This window comes from Miniopterus schreibersii (assembly GCF_964146895.1).
Source record: "Miniopterus schreibersii genome assembly, chromosome: 18".
Lineage (NCBI taxonomy): Eukaryota > Metazoa > Chordata > Mammalia > Chiroptera > Miniopteridae > Miniopterus > Miniopterus schreibersii.
Window position 1 is genome coordinate 20,773,707 of NC_138121.1, and position 17,695 is coordinate 20,791,401.

The window sequence follows — 17,695 nt, forward strand, 5'->3', positions numbered from 1 at the left end:
CCATGAAGAAGCAAAAGATGTATACAAAAAAAAAAAATCAAAATATAGATTTTTTTTGGTGCTTCTGTTGGGACAATAAAACCAGATTTCAGGAAACCTCAATTTTCAAAACAAAAACAAACAAACAAAAAAACCATTGCTTTTCAACAAAGCCAACACAAAAATGGGTCCAAGTTGAGTCCCATGACATGATGCAATGTTAGAAAAAAAGTAAGAAATTCCAACAATACAAAAGCAAATAGAAATTTTCTCAATTCCTAAAAAGAGGGAGTCAAAAGAATGCTAAGTATTTATCTTTAATAAGGATTCTACTTAGATGTGATGTATCGAATATTTTGAGGTATGTGTCCTTTGTTTTTGCAAAGCAAAGTGTGGAATGTTCATTTTTCTTTCAATGGAACATATTTTTATGATCCCTCAAACTTGTTTTTCTGTTCCCCATCCACACACAGGCTGTCGTTGCTAGGCTGCACTGCCAGACTCCACCAGGGGCATAACCACACGCCCCAGGATCAAGCACCGTATTCCTGCTCAGAGAGGTGGAACGACTTGCTTAAGGTCACACAGCAGATGATTAAAACAGAAGGCACTGGTCTAGAGTTATGAGCCTTGAGTTCTAGCCCTGGAGCTGACAGGCCCAAGCTCTGCACCTTAAAATAAAATCTCATGAGATTTGTGCATTTTCTATCTTCAGAAGCGAAAGACTCATATCTCTCCTTGTCCCTTTATGTGTCCTCTGCACCCACGGAATCCTGTAGCCAGTTTTCCCATGAACTTGGACTACACTCCTATAGTATACTTACATCTGGAATCTTTTTCCTCCCATCAACCACCGAGCCCCTTGTGTCTTTAAAGAGCCCTGCAAAATCTCTTCTCCTGCATTAAGCCTTCTGTGATGAGGTGCGAGCCAGGACTGTGCCTTCCCATTGCAAGGATTAGCACATGGAGTGCTGAACAGAAGAACACAGACAGAGAATCAGTTCATTTGGGACCTGACTGGATGTGCTAGAGAGAGATCCAGCTGCTTAACATCTGTTCAATGGTGTCATATTCTGCACATGTCCTCAATGTCATTGCCTCAGTCCTTGCGACTCATTTGGACCTCCCCACACAGCCATCAGCAGCTAATGTGGGAGGTGGTATGAGCAGGAGTGCCCACCATTATAAGTACCCTTCTACTCGACTTCACTAGAAAAGGGGACAGCCAAGCAGGCAGCCACCAACATGGTGGGATTTGCAGTGTATCCAAAAGCCTGCCTAATCCAAGACAAGGCCCTTAGCAATTACCTAAGGTTTCCACCATTCACACCACTCCCTATGGGCCTCTGGCAGTTGTGTGCGTTTCAATCGTATTTTGTTACCTGCTGAGGATCGGATGGTCTAATGGAAAGAGTTCTAGACTAAGAACCCCTGGGTTTCAATCTCGGCTATAACACGCGTGACAGCTGTGAGGTCTGTGAAAGCGTTTCCCCTTCAAGTGTCATTATCTTCTCTAAAATGGAAAGAAAAATACTCGCCCTGTCCATCTCGCGGAGTTGAGATAGAAGTTAAATCGTGGATGGAAATGCAATTCATAAGCGTTTCATTGGGGGGGGGGGGGAGTGTGCCTCTGAGAAGTGTAGAGCTTGGTGAGCTCCCCCAGGCCGAGTACACCTGTGCCACCTGCACCCAGACCTGCACCCAGAGCAGGCCCCAGAGGCTCCTTGTGCCCCCGTCCAACACCGTCTCAAGGGCAACCACTATCCTCACTCTAATACCACAAGATAATTGTGCCTCTTTTTATACTTTCTATGAATGAGATCATGCAATGTGCACTCTTTCACGTCCCTCCTCTCACTCAACATTGTGTTTATTAGATTCGCCATATGGCCGTGCGTAGCTTTAATCATTTGTTCTCCTTGTTGGGTCACATTCCATTATGCAAATTGGCTAGAGCATTGCTTCATCCACTACTGTTGATGGAATGCACGAGCAGGGCTGCGGAGCAATTCATCAACTCGTAAGGAACATACAAATGCAAGGTATCGTTATCATTACTCTAAGGCCGGGCCTAGCAGCATGGGGGACTTGGGACAAAAGTATCAAGAACTGACACCACGGTGTAGCAGGTCCAGGATAAGATGTTTCCTGGGTAAAGAGAAAATGTGGCATGTAAGGCCCATCACAATTGTGAGATGCTGCCAAATGTGTTAAGTCCAGCTGTTTATTTCAGCAAATATTCGAGTTTCCACAATATGCCGAAAGCTGTGCAGTTATTTCACCTGATTCTAATAAAACCCTACAAGGTAGGAAGTATAGAGATTCTTATCCTGATGCTACGGACAACTGAAGCCCAGAGAGGTGTGCATCGACCCACTGATGGCAGTGCCTAGAGCAAATTCATTCATCTGTCCGTTCATTCACTCCACAAAGATTTATTGCGCTTTCAGGATGCGCTAAACACTATGCAAGATGTCAGATAAAATACGCAGGGTGACAGAGGCCCTCGTGTCAACTACACTGGAGTGGAAGTGATGGCCATCGATCACTGATCACCCAGGTGAATGGAAAATTAAAATGTCACAAAGTGCTTCAAAAGGAGAGGTAGGTGGGAGTGACAGGGAAAGGAGAAGAGGCTCTCAGTGGATTTGACGGCTGAGCTGAGGTCTGAAGAATGAGCTGGAGTTGGCCAGGCCGGGAGGAAAGGGAGGGAATTCCAGAGCAGCAGAAAGCTGTTTTCCAGGTAGCCTGGGGTTATTCTTAAAATACCATGAAATTCAACAAGGAAGTGTGAACATATGCTGTATGTGAGCCCACTCTGTGAAGGGCACTGACTTAATTTTTTAAATAAAATAAACTATACTTTGAATGTGCTTAATGGATCTCACTTAGGATGCACTGGAGGAGCCAACTGCTCACTTGGCAAAACCGCCCATCACTCTGCAAAAGGAATGGAAAGGTGGGTGCTCTGAGAAGGGGGACACTGGCTTGGCTGCCCATATGCTCACTGACTGGGGCAGCAGAGGGGGAGGGATGGGCGCCAGGCAGTAACGATGAAGGGGAGAGCTTTACCCCTAGGTCTACACTGGCCCTGTGACAGCTCTTCTGCAGCCACCTGACCTCAACATCACCTTGGGGACTGCGATGTGAGGTTGTGTTTTTCTCAACAGGATTTGAGGTTTCTCTGGCTGCCAAAGGACACTAAATTTGAGAGGCACAGCCTTGCGTGGAGCTCCCCAGAGAAAAGGTCAGGGCTGGATTATACCTAGCTCATTGCCACGACGTGAAGGGTCTTCTCGTTAGATAATAACAATTTTTAAAAAGTCATTGCGGAGTATTGCAAGGGCCCTCCTCCAAGAGTATGAGACAGCCCGTATGTTTCCTATCAAAAGGAGAGCAAAAATAAGGCTCTACAATTTCTCACATTAGAGCTGGTGTCATATACTTCTCTTTTGCAGTGTTTGGCAACCTTGATGTATTTGCCTTTTTATTAGTTACATTCTCAAGCCCAGCAAAGGTTTGGCTTCTCAATGTGTTTTGAATTAGACTCATGAAAGCTATAAAAAAAATAACTGGCCGGAATTAAGCTAATAAGGTCCTAAACGACTACAGAACTGCTGTTGTTGTGAGTGTATTTTTCCCTTCTATCTGAGAACTCTGGTACCTAGATTGAATATACATATATTTGTAAGACCATAGACTCTTGGGACTGGAGGAAAGATTAGAAACCTTCCTGGTCCCATATCCCATCTAATGCTCTACTCCCTTCCATAAGGCTCCAACCAAGTGCTTTTATTTTCTCTCTGTTGCTCAGACACCTCCAGTTACTTGTGGGCCATCAACCTCACATTGGATACCAACTCTGTCGCTCAGTGTATTATAATCCAGCCATATTTTTCTGATTTTCCCAATGACTATCATATGCCTTGCTGGAAACTGGAGATATTAGAGCCTTAGCATTTCTCTCTCTAATTAGCCCCGTTCTGAAACAAGGAAGGCAGCATTAAACATGACTGATTCTGCTGACTTAGTTATCATTACTTCCTTTTCAGAGTTTCTTTTAAGTGATTTATTTACCAATCTCTAAACATTAAGACAGTCAGCTGAATTTAAACTGATATATAAATTCAGGGTAAACATCCCGATGCTCAAGTCTTTTAACCTCAATCATTCAGTCAAAAAATCTTGACTGAGCCCTGCCCTGTGCGAAGACCCATGGTGGACCTTAGGAATGCAGAAATATAGGACGTTTTTAGCGCCTCAAGACCTCACAGCCAGTAGGTCCTGTGAATAAGTATTGACAATGACAGTGCAGCATGGACTCATGCCTGTCAAGTACTGATCTTTATACTATTTACATAGTTTTGCATTTTCCAGAATTTCATATAGTTGGAATTATACAGTATGCAGCCTTTTCAGATGGGCTTCTTTCACTTAGTGATATGCATTTAAGGTTCCTCCATGTCTTTTCATGGCTCACTTCTTTTTAGTGCTGTACATAATTCCATTGTCTGAATGTACCAGTTATTTCATTCACCTACTGAAGGTCAGACATCTTGCTTGCTTCCAAGTTTTGGTAATTATGAATAAAGCTGCTATAAGTGTCTGTGTGCAGGTTTATGCATGAACATAAGTTCACAACTCATTTGGGTAAATACCAGGGAGCATCTCTGATGGATCTCATGGTAAGGCTAAATTTAGTTTTGCAAGAAAGTGCCAAATTGTCTCCAAAGGTGTCTGTACCATTTTGCATCCCCACAAGAGCCAGTGGTCATTTACCCATTTATTTATTCATTCATTCCAAAAGTGGTCACTGGGCGTCTACAGCAAAGGGATGCTACATGCATAGGGAATTCTGTGGGGAGCAAAACAGAAGTGGCCCTGCCCTCCTGGGGTTTGCACTCCCACAGGGAACTTGCCAGGGGTTATCAGAGGAGGCATCCTGACAGAGGAGCTGCCTCAGGAAAGGCCGAGAGGGAGGAAGCAGCTCCTACGTTACCCCCTCGGGGAGGGCATCCTGGAAGAGCAAAAGGTCCTCCCCACACCCTGAAGGGCTGGCTGACTGAAGGGAGGAGAGGAGCCACTCCGGAGGCACGGCTGGCTTGGTGATGGCAAAGGATGTCACAAAATGGGTGTGTTCATCCCATGTGGACAGCAAAGGGTCACATTCTTTGTCCCTAGAGTTGCCCTTTGATACTAAGGAGTCAGTCATCGTTGTTTAAAATGGAAATGAACCTCAGGGGCCAACTGTCCCGGTGGCTTCAAACATTTTTAACCACTGAACTCTGTGCTCAGATGAAATCTTAGGTGAAATCCCAAAGTGTAAGTCAAATAAAGGTTGGCGAATTCATCTCCTAGGGTTGCTGTGACAATTACCACAACCTTAGTCACTGAAAACACAAAGTTATTATCTGGAAGTCACAAGACCTACAATCAAGGTATCAGCAGGGTGCACTCCTCTCTGAAGGCTCTAGAACAATCCTTTTTTTGGGTGTGTTTTTTTGTTTTTGTTTGCCCTTTCCCAACTTCTGGAGGCACCTGCAATCCTTGGCTCATGGTCCCTTCCTCCACCTTCAAAGGCAGCAGCGCAGCACCTCCCAACCTCTGCATCTTTCACTGCATCCCTTCCCTCACTCTGACTCTCCAGCCTCCCTCTGATAAGGAGCTTTGTGACTGCACTGAATGCACCTGATGACCCAGGATAAGCTCCCCATCTCAAGATCCTTAGCCCAGACTACAGTAAACAAGGGTCCAGAGGCAGGAAGTGAATTCTTTCAGGACCCATAAAAAGTTTCTGGAAGACCAGGCCTAGGATCAACTCCTGGTCCCATGCCCGTTCCCCTAACCCCACTGCTTTAAAAGGTCCTCTCATGAACAATACCAAAAGAAACAGTGTTGGCACAGTAAAAGCTATGGTCAAAATTGCCTTGCAAAATGAAGACAGGGATGAGGTTTCCTTGGGCCCTGGAAAACTGACATCTTGTTATGAATTGGAAGCCCTTCCACTCTGGACACATCTTCATAAAGAAAATCCCTGTTGCTCAACAGCTAACCGCTCGTCATAAAGCAGAAGTCCAGGCTGTCCTAATGGGAACTTAAGACCCCAGGCAGCATCCACAGAGACCAGAAGGCCTGTGCGTGGTCCAGCTGCATGGTGGTGATCAGCCCTAAACCACTTGTCCTCACATTCTTGGCCTAGCCAGTAACCCATCTGCTCCCACAACAGCCCCTCCCTCTTTATTTCATATCATTTACCACTTTTTTCCTTAGTTGCAAATACAAACCACAAGTTAAAGACTTTGCAAAAGACTAGACACTCTGACATTTGGGGGATCTGCTGTTTATTAAACTGGGAGATTTAAACTGACTATGATTTGTTCTTAATTTAGGACAGTGACAGACAAATGTCTGAAATGTGTGTGTGTGTGTGTGTGTGTGTGTGGTGTTTGTATGGCCTCCAGATCCAGGCACATTTGGGGGAATAAATGGTTTAAAAATCCAGGTGGCCATTAGTTAGAAAAAAGGAAAATAAATGCATGTTTGAAATCGATTATGCTATGAAATAAGTAGGGCAGTTGGCAAAGAGCAGAGTCCCACTGCAACTGAGGCTACCGCATCTGTGGGCACAGCCCTGGAGATGCCTGCTGTACTAACATGGCTTTCAAGAATGAGTGAACAGGTCCTTTTAGTCTGCTAACCTCTGGAAAGACATAGAGGCCCAGCTTAGGGGGACAGGTGAATGGGCCACACCCTACCCCTTGGGCCCTGGATCTCTCCTGACTGCTGGTAAGACCTGGCCTTCTTGATGCAAATCAAAACATATTTACCAGCCCAGCCGGCATAGCTCAGCAGTTGAGCATTAACCTAGGATCCAGGAGATCACAGTTTGATTCCCAGTCAGGGCACCTGCCCAGGTTGCAGGCTCGATCCCCAGCAGGGGGCGTGCAGGAGGCAGCCATTCAATGATGTTCATCATTGATGTTTCTCTCTCTCCCTCTCCCTTCCTCTCTCTGAAATCAATAAAGATATTTAAAAACAAAAACATATTTACCAAACACTTACTATGTGCTAGGCATTGCTAAGTACTTTAGAAAAATCCCTTTTAATCTTCAAAACAATGTTTGAGTTGGGTATTATCCTATAATTAAACTTATTTCATAGATTGAAGCAATTGCAGCTAAGAAGCATTAATTGCTGGAGGCACTTGCGAGTGGGAAAGTGGGATTTTAACATAGGTTTTTCTGACTCCTGAATCTTCCCAACACATCATGATGCTTGCTCTGAGTTAGCACCCGGGCTAAGAGCTAGGGAAACATAGGAATATAGACAAACTCTGTACACCAGGAGAGCTGTCTGGCTCAAGCTGTGAACTACTTAATTCACTTTTTCATCTTTTGATTCAGCTAGTATACAAAAAGAACATCAGAACCAAATGTTCACCAGAACAAGAAGTTCCCTGCCCTCATGGAGCTTACATTTGATGGGGGAAGGAGGCCCAGATCAATGAGTAAACAAATCATTAATTAAATAGTTACCGATGCTGTTAAATATTAGGAAGGACATAACCATACTGTTAGAGTGGAGAGTAACAGCTGACAATGTCCCACAAGGGAACACATCATTTTGTAAGGTAATGAGGTTCATGTCCCTGGAAGTATTTAATCAAAGAATGGGTAACCCACAAGTGATCCTGCCACTACGGGCAGCTAGTAAAGGTAGAGGAAAGCAGACATCCATCAACCTGATTCCTTGTGACATTCATTAACCAACAGCAGGCAGGATGTGAGTTTCCCCAAAGACACAGGAGGAATTCTGGAAGAAAGGATTTGGGTTATTGATTAGTATGCATGAAAACTGGGCCCATGCCAGGAAAGTATCAAGCAGTTATGGCTATTGTTGTGGGAGAAACAATAGAAGAGAAAGTATTCAAATGATTGGGGGGGGGGGTGCACACACCAAAGTCATCCACAGGAATGGCAGGAAAAGCAGAAAGCTCTGGGTTCAGGCCAAGTTCAGGCTCGACTGAGATTGTTATCGGGGCCTAATCACTCAACTCCACAGAGCCGGGCCCACAGGAGAACCACGACTGATTATCTGCTCACACGTTGGGTTCCAATGCCCCTCCAGCCCAGACGGGGGAGGAGACATGTGCTGTCTTGGCTGGAAACTGTATAGGCACTTAAGGAGCACTTCATCTTTAAAGGGGAACTGTTTTGCTTTTGTCAAACTGGTTAATTTGTCCCAAATGTTAAAACCTCCCGTTCTTGTGAAAGATCAGCTATCTACAGATTCAGCATTCAAATAGCCAGACCAGGGGAGAGCTAAACCAAACACCTCCTTGGTCTCAACTCCGCCCGTGGGTCCCAGCAGCATGTTCACATTGAGGAAAGATAAATGATTCCACTCGCAGCCTGATGAAAAGTGTCGGCATGAGCTGGGCCCAGAATGGCAGTATTCTGCAGAACATTAGGTGTCGACGGTGTTCTGATTCTAGGGAAAATAACGTCTGATTCAGCTCAGACATTTTAGGGCCCCCATCCCAATAAGAAGGTCCTTGGTTCATGGTTTCTGACCTAAAGGTAAGAATTCTCAGACTTTTTCAAAATCCCTTTCTGTAAAAAGAAGAAAAAGAAGGAATGTGGATGTCAAATGTTTCAAGTCTGGCAAAATTCTAAGATTTTTTTATAACACACACACACACACGAAGAGCACAGAGCCAAGAATTTTGCTACATTTTTGAAAAAAATTGATTTTAGGGAGAGGAAAGGGGAAGAGAGAGACAGAGAGAGAGAGAGAGAGAGACATCGATAGTTCATCCCACATGCGTCCCGATCAGGGATCGAACCTGCAACCTGAGTATGTGCCCTGACCAGGAATCGAACCCACCACCTTCTGGTGTACAGAATGATGCTCCTACCAACTGAGCCACACTGGCAGGGCACTACATTCTTGATATATGTTTTCTCATATAATCCTTACAACAATCCCGTGGGGTAGGGACTCAGCTATAAAATAGAGGGGGGATAACACTCTAGGAAAACTGAGGCTTCGGGAAATTAAACATGTTGCTAAACCCACATAGATGGTTAAGTGGTAGAGCCAGGATTTGAACCAGTTCTCTCTCTCTTAGAGGAGCAGTTCTCAAACAGGGCTAATTCTGCCTCCCACCCACCTTCCCTCCGGGGGGGCCATGTGGCAATGTTTGGAGACTTTTTTTTTTGGTTGTCACAACTAGGAGATGGATGCTGCTGGCATCTAGTGGGTTGAAACCAGGAGTGATTCTAAACCTCCTTCCACGCTCAAGACAGTCCCCACAACAAAGAATTATCCAGCCCAAAATATCAATCGTGCTGAGGCTGAGAAACCCTGGGAAACTCTACAGGCTGTGCTAGTAAATATTACCCTTCCACCTGGCTTTTGTGTTTGCGTATCAATCCTTTCCTTTCAGCACAAGTCCCTCTAGGGATTATTTCAACCCCACTGTACTATTTGTGGTTATGTAAAGCCAGCTCAAAGCCTTCCTGCCCTCGGATGAGAAACATACAGCACTACAGCGCCATGGTATTCTGCCGTTCTCCGCTCTCCCGTACATTTACAACTGTGAGATGCTTTCTCTCTCAGAGGTAGCAGGTTCATGTCCACGTTTTCTCTTGTAATCTTAACAGCAACCACGCAAAGTGAGAAACTACCCATTTTACCGCGGAGGCTCCGATTTGTCAAAGGTTAACAAGCTGGAAATTCACAGGATTGAAACCACACCGGCCCCCTGACTCCCACTCCCGCATATGGCCCTGCAGCGCAGGTTCTCAGACTTCAGGAAGGATTTGCATCAACTATACGGCTTGTTTGTAAAGCTCCAGTCCCACCCCCGAAAGTTCCAGTTCAGGGGGTTTGGACTGGGGTCCGGGGATGAGCATTCCTGATAATCTCCCCATGGGCATTTGATGCATTTGTCTCGGGGACCGAATTTTTAAGACTGCTGTACTTCACAACGCTGGATATGAAGTGTATCGAATTGCAAAAATAATAGGGAAGATCCTGACTTTGTTTATTTAATAGTAACGATAATAAATGAGTGATAGGTGAATGCAGGCGGGCGCATACACCTGGAAAGAGCAGGCAGTGCTTGCTGGCTCTGAAGAGCAACGACCAGAGCGTTGGCCTGAGCTCCGTGGAGATTCGAGCTCCACCCCCAGCTCTGTCACTTAGAGTCTCCTGGCCTCCAGCATTTTCCTCTCCAGCCTTTATTCTGTCCCCATTTACCACTGGCAGAAAAGTAGAACTAAAAGGATGAGCTTTTCAGAGCGGCATGAGCATCAGACATTTGTTACGGGATGCACTTAATCTAGTGCAAAGATCCACTAAGCTACACGCTTCTGAGCGGTGCCGTTCTCAGGCAGTTTGCATCGAGTCTGCGCATCTCATGCCTGTGACACAGCAGCCCGAGCACAGCGGCGCTTGCCCCCTGCAGAGCCCAGAGCACCCGCAACCCCGCGGTAGCTCGGCTGGATGGAACCCCGTCCCCCCCGCGCATTCCCCCTGACCGCCGAACCAGAAGGAGCAACATCGCAGAAGCATCCGAAATATTTTTAAATTTATAAACACGCCTAGAGCGAGAGCCTGTCTTGCCGGCCCTGATGAGAGCCCAGCAGCCCCTTGCGCTCCCGCTCTTTTTATCTGATCGGGCTCTGAGCGACACATTCATGAATGAACCGAAAGAGAGATGTCAAAACGCGGTCAGATGATCGCAATTAGAGTTTTCCTTAGTAATTATGTGATTATTTGTGTCTGAAAACCCGAGAGTCAAATGCACTCGACTCCATTACGTGGTGGGAGCTGCTCCGAGTCCTGTCATCAAGCGCATGGTGATCAGGCGTGGGGGGGATGCTGGGGGGGGATGTGCTGGGGGGGTGAGGGCCCGGTTCCTAATGTGGGGGGTGGGACGAGCAGCAGTGTGCACGACTTCAGCGCATGCTTACTGAGCTCTGCCTCTGCACCAGGCACACGCCGACCCTGCCGCACGCAACAGTGACAGTGCGGACACTGTCCTCAACATGCTTAGAATCCGGCGCGGTGCCAAAATCACTGGGGGAGAGGGCGGGCGTTCATTCGACAAGATATCCAGCCAGTGCAACTCCACACCGCCAAGGTCACGAAAAGCAAGGAAGGCTGAGAAACCGTCACCGACCCAAGGACACAGGGAGACGTGGCGACCAAACGCGATGCGGCACCCCGGACTGGATGCTGGAACAGAAAGGGGACATGGATGGGAAAGTGGAATTTAGGCCACAGCAATGCCCCAATGTCAGTTTCTTGGTTTTGACAAATGCAGCACAGGCGGTGTTTTAAGTTGCAGGAGCTGACGGAGAAGTGAAATGTTAACAACGGGAAGGGGTGTGAGGGACAAGGGAGCCCTGAGCTAGCCTCAAAACTTTCTGTAAATCTAAAAGTATTCCAAAACCAAAGGTTATTAAAAGAAAGAAACTGGGCTCTGGCCGGTGTGGCTCGGTTGGGCTTGTCCCGTGTGCCACAGGGTTGCCGGTTCGATTCCCCGTCGGGGTCCATGCCCTGGTTGCAGCTCCATCCCTGGGGGGGGGGCCTGCAGGAGGCGGCTGATGGATGTTACACTCTCATGTCGATGTTTCTCTCTCCCCCTCTCCTTTCCTCTCTCAATAAAAAATCTTTTTTTAAAAAATAGAAAAGAACAACTGGGAAGGTTCTAATAAAAATGCAAATCTCTTGGTTCTTAACCCAAATATTCTGATTCAGTCATCTTATCTTTTATTTCTTGGGTTGGAAGTAACAAATCTTGACCTTGGTAGCTGCCCTTTCTAAGTCCTGGATGCTCAGCTTTCCTTCCATTCAATGAGATATCATCAGTTCTCATGATGCGAGATACTATAGGTCCTTACAATACTTTGCTTTTAAAATTTAACTTAGTCAAAAAAGCAGTAGGTATTTTTAGGTTGGAGAAACTAATGGGAAAATCTTCAAAGAACTATTTTCTGTCTGTTTTTGCTCCAAATTCAGATTGCCAGGGAGAGAATGGAATGTGTCACCTGCTGTCCCTTATGAGAGAGGGCTGTCCCACTGAGACTGAATGTGAATTGGGGGAAGAAATTCCCCACAGGGAAATGAGGATTCTGTTTCTGGAAAACACACGCATAAATGCCGAATAGCATGAAGAACAGGTGTCCACACCTGGAACGGGCTGAGGAATATGCATTTTAACAGCAACCCTCCCTCCCTGTCCCCCTTCCCGGGTGATTCTGTGTCAAGGGATTGAAGGATCCCACTTGAGACTGGTTGGTCTGGTGTGGTGGACAGACACCAGTCATGATAAAAAGCAGATGCCATTTGTCTTCTAAGAAAAGCAGAAAATGTAATAGGAGCCCAAAGAGAGATGGATTCTGACCACAGAGAAAAAAGGCACTATGGAAAAAGTGGCAGTGAGCTGGGTCCTGAAATATGGGTAAGATTTCAGAGGGTGGAAAACGACAGTGTAAGGCATTTCTTATTCATATTTTCCCTTCTAAATAAAAAAAAATCAAAGCAAAGGAGAAGAGGAAGTGTTGTGGCTCAGTGTGGCTGACTGGGGGGTGCAGGGGGAATGCAGCCAGAGACAAGAGTGGGAGGAGGGCTCCCAAGGTCCTGCGAGGTGATGCCCCGCTTGAGGGACCGGCTGTGTGCAGAGCAATTCGCATGGGCCTCCTTGCTCAAGTCACCTCTGGCTGCGCCTTGTGCCTGGGTGATTACAAACTCCCTGACTCAGGATCTGAGGGTGAGACTGGATGCAGGGAGACGGGGAAGGAGAATGGCGGAATCCGTCTGACGACAGGCAGTGGGGACCTGGAGCATGGTTAGTTGCCCTGGGAACGGCAAGATGCTGAGATATCGGGCCTTGGGTGGACATAAGCAACGAGGGAGATAACATCTCAGACTCCCACCCAGGGGAAGCAGAGGTGAATGGGCGTGCTTGTGCTACGGAGCTTTGCACAAGTTTGGGGGTCCCAGAGCCCTGCTGAGCAAGGTGGGGGGCCCATCTTCATGCTTTAGGTTATATTACTTGGGTGGGATGCCAGTCAGCTGTCCAGATAAACCAGAGAGCCAAGGTCCTTGCTGGGACAATGGTGTTGAGATTCAAGTCTGAGGAGTGAAGCAGTCTAACCGGTGAGGTCTAGTGCCTGGCCAACCACACTTGACCTTGATAAAGGTCAAGGAAAGAAGACAAGGAATGGGACTGTGAGCAGGAAGTGTGTTCTGTAGCTCCGCTTTAGGCCACTGATATTCCCATCGGGTGTGCTGCAGGCGTGGACATCTGGCTTAAAGGGCCAGGCAGGGACTCACAGCAACACCTGGGAGGTTTAAGGCAGATTGACCGGGAGAATTACCTGACACAGGGAAGTAGGAGCAAGAGCTGGATTGAGGAGCAGACTTTGAATTAGTTACTGGCCAAGGAGAGGAGTTACATTTGTCAACTGTTCTATCAGCTGCATCGATTCCTTCAAGGAATATTTACCAAGTACCTCTTTTAGAAAGTGGGATACAAAACCCCTGTTCTTGTAGGACATAGATTCAAGTAGGGAACCAGACACTATCCAAATAAATGAATAGGACACAATGGCAGGTGTTTCTAGTAAGAAAGGGAATAAATGCCGGGTGGCAGCAGAGTAAGAAGATTGACAGGCATGTGGAGAGATTTGCTGTCACACTGAATATTTTTCTGTTAATTCAAAACAAAATGTGGACATCAAACTTTGTGAAATAAAGGAGAGATAATCAGATAATTTAGAAGACACGTTGCCAATTGATCAAGTAGAGTTTGGACCACAAAGGGTTCATTTTCCAATGAGTAAGAACCTTAGAGAGCAGCTGGGACTGCTGACTGGAATCAGAAAGACCCGGGTTTGAGTCTCAGCAACCCACCTATGTGACCCTGTGCAAGTTACTTCACCTTTCTGAACCTCAGGGACTTTATCTGTAGAAAAGATATGTGAATACTTCTTTGAAAGTTTGTGCTGAGGATTAGGAATAATGTACTGCATATAAAGTGTTAGTATAGGTCCTCCTGTATGTGATCACACAAACCGTCAGAAAAGGTGGAAATGCTTGTTTCCTCTACTGGGCAATGGGTCTGTAAGCCCAGCCAGGACCATCTACTCTCTCAACAATTTAAATCTAATTGAATGGATGGAGATGATTCATGTTAATACTGTTACCCAAAGAAGCTGTTTATTACTTTTGCTATCTCACCCTATATAAAGCCCTGGTTCCTGTCCTTGCTGAGGTCTGCCTGTCCAGTAATTCTTTCAATCCCACATGCTTTTAGTAAATTCCCTTTTTGCTGATTGCCCAGAGAACTCAGTGACTGCTTCTAAAACACTTTAACTGATTGTTAGTATTATTACTAGTAGTAGTGTTCATATCTCTAATATGGAATATAATTATTACACATTAGTAGTAGTAGTAGTAGTAGTAGTAGTAGTAGTAGTAGTAGTTTTGACATCTTAGAAGCAAACATCTTGACTGGGCCCTCGGTTTAAGAATATTAGAAAGCCTATGGGGCTGTATACATATTCATAGGTACCAGATTTCTCCCATGGATCCTTGATAGTTGAGAAAATGCCACGTTTTGTCTAAGATGCATAGGACACTTTCCCAAGCCCCTGGCCTAGAGAAGAGAGACTGAAGCTGAAATTGCTATCCTGCGCCAGGGATGCCGGAGGAAACCCTGGATTTGGATGCTCCAAAGAGGCAGAGCTCCAAGGGGCAGAAGTAGGAATTCAAACCCTAGAGACACTGGGGTCCTAAGGCTGGAAGGGCTTTGAAAATCAATTAAACATCCTGTGTTTCTTAAACGGGAGTAGATGCAAGTTTCCACCCCATGTCAAAATTGTATGGTATTGCATCTACTGCTGTGCAAATTTTACTTGGAGGTTATGTTAGAGTAGGATAAACACAAACATACATGCATTTCTGTGGTCTCTTGTTTATCCTTAAGAAATTTCACTCTTTAGTTCCGCTGGCTTAGGCTCCATTGCCAGCTGTTCAGAACCGACTCCTGTGCGTTCTATAGATGGGAAAACAGATGGAGGAGACCCTTGACCAGGGTCACACAGTGAACAAAATATCAGGGCCAATCCTAAAACCAGGTCTCCTACTTTCCAACTCAATTCAGGAGTAAAGAAAGAGTGGTGTGGGAAAGAGATTGTGGTGGTGGCTATGTTTTCTTTTAAGTCAAGCTTAACTGCTTTTCTAGATACATCCTTGGGGTTTTGAGCTGCAGTTCTGAGCAGGTAAACTCATCCTGTGAGCTGAGTCTTTCTTCACAGTATGGCTTTCTCCATCTGAATCTGTGACCAGGGCTGAGGAAGGGCATCCCTGCCCAGCACAGGGAAGGTCTAGTTAATGTGAACAAAAACTAGTTTATTTCTTTATCGAGGCCTGCTGGTGTGTGGGTGTAGACAAAGCTTCTATCACTTTTACTATAAAAATCTTAAAGTGGACTTTGATAGGAAAAACTCTTCAAAAATAATCTGTTCTGGATGGTTTTGCTCAGTGGTCAGAGCATCAGCCTGCGTGGGACTAAAGGGTCCTGGGTTCAATTCTGGCCAAGGGCATGTACTTGGGTTGCAGGCTCGATCCCCAGTCAGGGCTGGAGGCAACCAATTGATGTGTCTCTGTCACATCAATGTTTCTCTCTCTCTCTCTGTCTCTCTCTCTCTCAAAAGCAATGGAAAAAATATCCTCAGGTGAGTATTAAAAAATAAATAAAAATAATTCTAAGTAAGATCTGTAGCCACTGGGAGGCCCGAGATGATAACTTCTTGAATTTCCTGTGAAGGTGTCTTTCCCATAGCTTCCTCCCACTGGAATCACCATGCAGCTAAAATCCTACCCATTCTTTTCATTTTCATTATTATATGTTAAGGATAACCCCTGGAGGCATGTTGGTGTGTCTCCTTCAAGCCTTGTCGTGTTCATTTAAAATAATTTTGATTACATGTTTATATAAACATTTTGTTCTAAATTTTCCATCTACTATTTCCTAGAACTTTTACACCATCATAAACTCTTTATAGATGTCACTTAGGAAAGCTACATCATTTTTATCCATGACAGTCACTTCATCATCCCCCGGTTGTTGGTGATTTAGATTGTTTTTCTATGTTTTGCTAATTATTGATTTAATTAATAAATATGAGCATTTTTTTCTAATCCTTCAGAAAGATTACTGGAAATGGGTAGCTGACATTCCAGACTCCCTCTCAATGTCTGGATGTGGCCATTTTATTTTTTCTTGCCAGCGTGAGGGAATTCCAATGAAGAAAAAAATTCACTGTCAACTGATACACAACACATAAGCGTTGACTTATGTTATCTTGTGTTTACTGCTGAAGTTGAACTTGTGTCCATGTTCTCCAACCCGTGACCGTTCTCTGGTGAAACAGTACCTTTGTATTTGTGCCCGTCTATGTTCCAGGCCCTTCTCACATCCCACTTCTCCCATTAGGGGCTTTCACTGCCCTTTCAGCACAAACTAACCCTGCTCCCTGTCTGCAGACGAGAAAGCCAGGAAGACCACAAGCAAGTCACAACGATCACATGTGGCTGCAATGGAAGCACTTGGATATGTCTTTTCTCTCCAGCTAGAGAGGGGGCGCCATGCCTTGTTCCCCCAGACGCAGTACATAGTCCTTGCTGAAGATGCGGAGGAGAAGGGACAATGGGAGGCAAGGCGGGCAGGCCCAGGTCCTGCTGAGGCTGACAGCAGGAGACACGCACCAGGAGAGACACAAGGAGACCCTCGCTTGTAGTCTGTGCCTCCACTCAATTGTCACTCACACTCACAGGCCATCGTGGCATCTACGCTGCCTCCGCATGAACCGCAGATGGGACAGAGCCAACCGCTGCACAATACACTGAGGCTTCGTCGCAGGGGCAGGGCTAAGTAACCGATAAAACTCTAGAAAGTACTCTTTAGATGAGCCAACTTTTAAATAATGTCAGATTTCCAACACAAAGGCCAACCCCATGGGAAAGCCACAGTTAAGAAAACATCACACTTGAAACAAAACTGGAGGCTCAGAACCCGATTCATCCTGCTGATCATTATGGCCGATGACCCTTGTCATTCTTGGGTACTTAAGAAACCCATGGCTCTCTAGTCCCCCCCCCCCCCCCCCCGTCTTCTTTACGGAACCTCACATATAAGGACCGGATTATCATGCTTCCAAATTAGGTAAATGAGCACAAACCCAAGATTAATATGCTAAGCTGCTCCTAGAACTAGATGTGGGAAGAGGAATCACTCCAGCCTGTTGTTTTTAATTAATCCCTTGTGCTCGAGGCTTATCTAGTCTCAGAAAATGAAAACCATATATTTTACAGTATGTGTGCCAAGTCGTATGTGTAATTCAGTGGAAAACCCCTAGCAATAAAGGAGGAAGCTCTAAAATTACCAGCAGTTCCCTGGGTCCCAGGAAAGCCTGGACAATGTTTTGAAAAATTGAGAACTCCTTCTTTAAATCCCACTTTAATCTCAAACCTCAGAGTGTATCTTATTGCTGCCTGGAATTATCCCATAAATCCAGCGTTGCCGATTATCAAAGGGCCAGGGGTGAGCCTCTGCTTGCTCTCAGAACCATGATGTATATTGAGGAACCTGAAATGTATGTATTAAGTTATTAAGGATGCTGAAACTTATGTATATGAA